We start from the raw sequence: 3992 nt of genomic DNA, 5'->3' as shown, positions 1-3992 counted from the left end.
CAGGAAACACATTGGTCGCGACTCGCGACCGTGGCCTCCGCGATCGAAGCGCGCTTTTGCTCCGGCCATCCCATTCGCACGGAGAGAGCGTAATTACAGAGGCTAGCGTAATTCGAGAGAGCGGTGCGACTGCTCCTCTCGCCGCACGGTGGCGCGCTTAACCCATGCTCGCTAGAGAGGCGGAGGCGCGCGGCATATAGGCTCCCTAATGCTCGCTTTCCCTGCGTGTACCACGAAGACGCAGTTGTCGCAGGCCTGTGTGCGATGCGCGCTTGAAAATTGCCGCACAGCAGCGCCGGCAAAGGACGTGGTAGCTTGCTGGTGTAATATCTTCCTTAATTCGGAAGCAGACTTAGGGCAGAGCTGAAGCAGATCGCCATTAGAGTGTTCGTTGTGCAACACGCAGGTATTTTTTATTTTTGCATTTGTATATGGCACAAAACATGAAGTACTTTACATCTGAGCACAGCGGTCTATTTTAATTTTGCTATTCCTGTAAACATTAGTTTAGAGCCTTAAATTATATAGAGAGATGGAGTTCTGTCGGTTTTCCTGTGCAGCAATGATATTTGATTTAATCTTTAATGCATCCAATAAACGTTTGCTTTCGGCGCTCGTAGATATCACCCGATACATTTTGCCTGCCGAATGTTGGGCAGGGCCGTGCACAACAGCCTGGAATGCATGATTTTTTGGCGCATATGGATTGAACCAAGGCAAATTTAGACTTCTTTTTTCCGCGCGCTGTAAGCAAAAATGAGGACAAATAAATTATTTGGAGATACATAGGATATACAATACTTTATTTACAAAGATTAAAGGAGATCTATAATGTTTCTCACATAGTGTTAACTCTAAACACGGAGCACTTTTCTGTGGAGCGGCTTGCTGGCGAGCTTTTTGCGGTAGGCTGCCCTGTCTGTGACAGTAGCGCCTACGTTATAAGAGTGGCCTCACGAACTTATCGAACACCACAGATACTGTGCTTGCGGCGTGGTCCTCCCTCGCTTCGCAAACAAAAAAAGGGCATTGCTGAATTCTCGGAAGTAATAGCTCAGCCAGCTGCTGCCGCACGTTGCTTTTTATATGCGGCAAGGCAATATCAACAGCCTTCTTAATGGCCACAAGAACGCTCACGAGCTCTGATCTTGGGTAGGTTAACCCCCCCCCCCCCCTTGACTTTAGGCTAATGAGCCCCATCAGCAACGGACTCCCATCCGACTGGTGGAGCGCAGGGCAAAAGCTGCACGTTCTGCGTTCTTCAACAGCCCTCGCCACGAACCCTGCTAGGTAAGCGATGCTGGCATTTGTGATGCTTGATGGCGGCCGCTGCACTGAAATAGAAAATGCCCATATTAGTATCCCGAATTTTCAAATCAGAGGCATTGTTGCCACTCAGTTATTATAGCCTTAACATAAAGCAAAGTGGTCGCTTTTTGGTTGCACTTCATGGGTTGAGAGGCGTACGAGTGGGCACTTACGAGGCATCGCTTTCAAGAATGTGAAGAGCTCATCGATTTCCTTTACAAAATCTTCAGTTCCCGCACACCTGAAACAAAAATATGTATACAATTCTTATGAGGCAGATATATGTGCTAGACAGATGACTACTGGCAAACTAGGAGCTAATGAAGCATAAGCTCTTGGAAATCATTTCATGCAACTTATACCTGGTTGAGGCAACTTGCACTGTTTCGGTCGAAACATGTGTGGTTGCCTGCGCTGTTGCTTGAGCTGGAGCATCTTGTTCAGAGGACGCCGCATTCAGGGGGGCACCATGTATACTGCAATATGTGTAAAATAGTTACCACACCTAGTAAGCAGGAACCAAATAAACACAAAAAAGCTTGTAACATTGCTCATGAGCCCAGCAGGTTTTGCATGCTCATGTTGTCTGAACTGTAAAAACTTCCTGCCAGCGCGCAGGCTACAACACTTGCATTGTGAAATCGTAGTCGTGCAAGGGACTAAAGAGGGATAAGCGCTCTATTTTTCAACAAGAGAGAGTGCCTGTTCACAACTATGAGAACTTGTTCAAGAGCTCGAAGAACATATGCCTACCTCAAAACAGTCTGTCCGTTTTCAATGTTTGAAGCTTGTGATGGGCAAAGGCTGCTAGTCCGCAAGATCCTCTCCAGGCCAAAAGTCACGGCTCTCGCATCCAGACAGTCGTTACCGCCAGACATTTGGCGCAAAGAACTGAAGAGGAGCTCGACGGGGTCGCATGAGAGGTTCCTTGTTAAAACATAAAAGAAGCCGTTCTCGAGGAGGTACTTAATGCATAATACTGTGGATTTGCTTGTTAGCAAAAGAGCTTCATAAGTTTCAGCACTACGAAACTTTTTCCCGCTACTTTTACAGGCGTTGCAGATAGTTTCGAGGTACTTGGGGAACTCCTCCTCCAGCCACTGTAGGCGTTCGTCAGTAGCGCAAAAGAAGTGCATTTGGTCAGGCTTCCTCTTATGCACATGGGCTGTTCGGTTGGCCACATTGTGGATAGAAAACCACTTCTGTATCATCTTCATGAAGAATACTGTTGCGTCTGCATTTCTGAACTGTTCCGCCTGAGGGTGGTAACCGGGATAGTCTTTCAAAAAGGAAAGCGCCGAGATGACTTCATCAGAAAATAGTTGCTGCACGGCTCTTCTCCCATGCATTTTCTCGAAATTCGTAGGCTCTATATGCTTCTGTGTCAGAAATCGAACTAGTTTTACGATTTCGTGTTTTTGAAGAACATAGAGCTGCTTCACAAATTGCCCAGTAATTGGCTGGCTTCCATCCGTCATGTCCCCCTCCAGCAAAAGGCTTCGCACGTTTTTATAATATGACACTGGTCAAAGGACAAGAAAAGGCGTCTTTCTGGATCGCATGGATGACTGAACACTGGCTTGAGGGAGCCGTTGCCCAGGTGGCGCATCGTAACGTTAATCTTGTGTTTATCGGTTACAATTCGGGTGACGTAGAGCCCACACTTCTCAACTTCAGCAATCACTTCTTGTGTCAGGTGATACAAGAGCTTTCCACTCAATCGGTTAGTGAAGAAAAAGCCACAAGGAATTTTGTACGACGTGGATAGGCCTGTTGCAACAAAACACAGCACTTTGTTTGCAAGCACGATGTTGTTTACATTCTCTTCTGTCCCAACATCTTTCACAGTCTGCTGACCAAAAAAGCAGTCCATCTTGCGATCGTAAATGTATTTAGAACTTATAGCCATTTCATCTACAATAATTGAGCAAAACCTCGCTTGCTCATTCAGTTGCCCCACCTCTTCCTTTAGGCGTTCTTTCATCAATGGCGTGATTCCACTTTCACTGTTGAATTTGCCAACATAGCGAAGGAGCGTACTTTTTGAAGGCAGTTTCAATAGGCTTCTGTTACGTATGTAGCGGTATCCCTTAGGGGACAAGTAGTACAAAACTACACATTCACGGACAAAGTCTGGTGACCACACGGGCCGTTGCCTTGACGCATTGGCGATCTGTTCTATTAGGCAGTCTTCTAAGCAAAACTGAGATGTGCCCACCTTGTCCAAGCACTTTCTCAGAGCCGTGTGCAGAGTGTGGTTTTCAAAACCATTGAGCCTTTTTTTTAGGCGCCTGTTTTCTTGTTGCAGTCTCCTCATAGCATCTGCTTTCCTAAATAACTGCAGTCTCATTCGGTTGATATTCCGTGAATCTGACTGCTTGCGAGGAAGGAGGTCATCGGTGGTTTGCGTTGTGCAATCAGCTGTCCCTCTAGACTGCGGTAGTTCACCGACTGCATCTTATGCACTTCTTTCCTCATATTGTGCACCTTTAGGATTTGCTTCTTCATCTCCTTCCAAAGGTGAGTGAGTCAGGCTATCTTGATAAACTAGAGGAAACGAGCAGGCAGAAGCCGACGAATCGCCTCTGTTTTTTTCGCGAGCACAGGCTGCATTAGCAGCTTCATCATGGCCGCTCGATAAATTAGCTGTCCTTTTCAGATCTGGAGGAGTATCCTGCGGCAGT

At 46.7% G+C, this 3992-nt stretch overlaps 1 pseudogene; it reads right to left on the bottom strand.

Moving 5' to 3' along the window:
- Positions 1 to 854: 854 nt before the first annotated feature.
- Positions 855 to 2917, bottom strand: LOC149334449 (uncharacterized; annotated as a pseudogene).
- Positions 2918 to 3992: the final 1075 nt, after the last annotated feature.

This window comes from Amblyomma mixtum, chromosome 8 (genome assembly GCF_055824585.1).
Source record: "Amblyomma mixtum isolate Tamu chromosome 8, ASM5582458v1, whole genome shotgun sequence".
Lineage (NCBI taxonomy): Eukaryota > Metazoa > Arthropoda > Arachnida > Ixodida > Ixodidae > Amblyomma > Amblyomma mixtum.
Note: the sequence above shows the minus strand (reverse complement) of the source record. Positions and strands in the feature narration are given on the sequence as shown.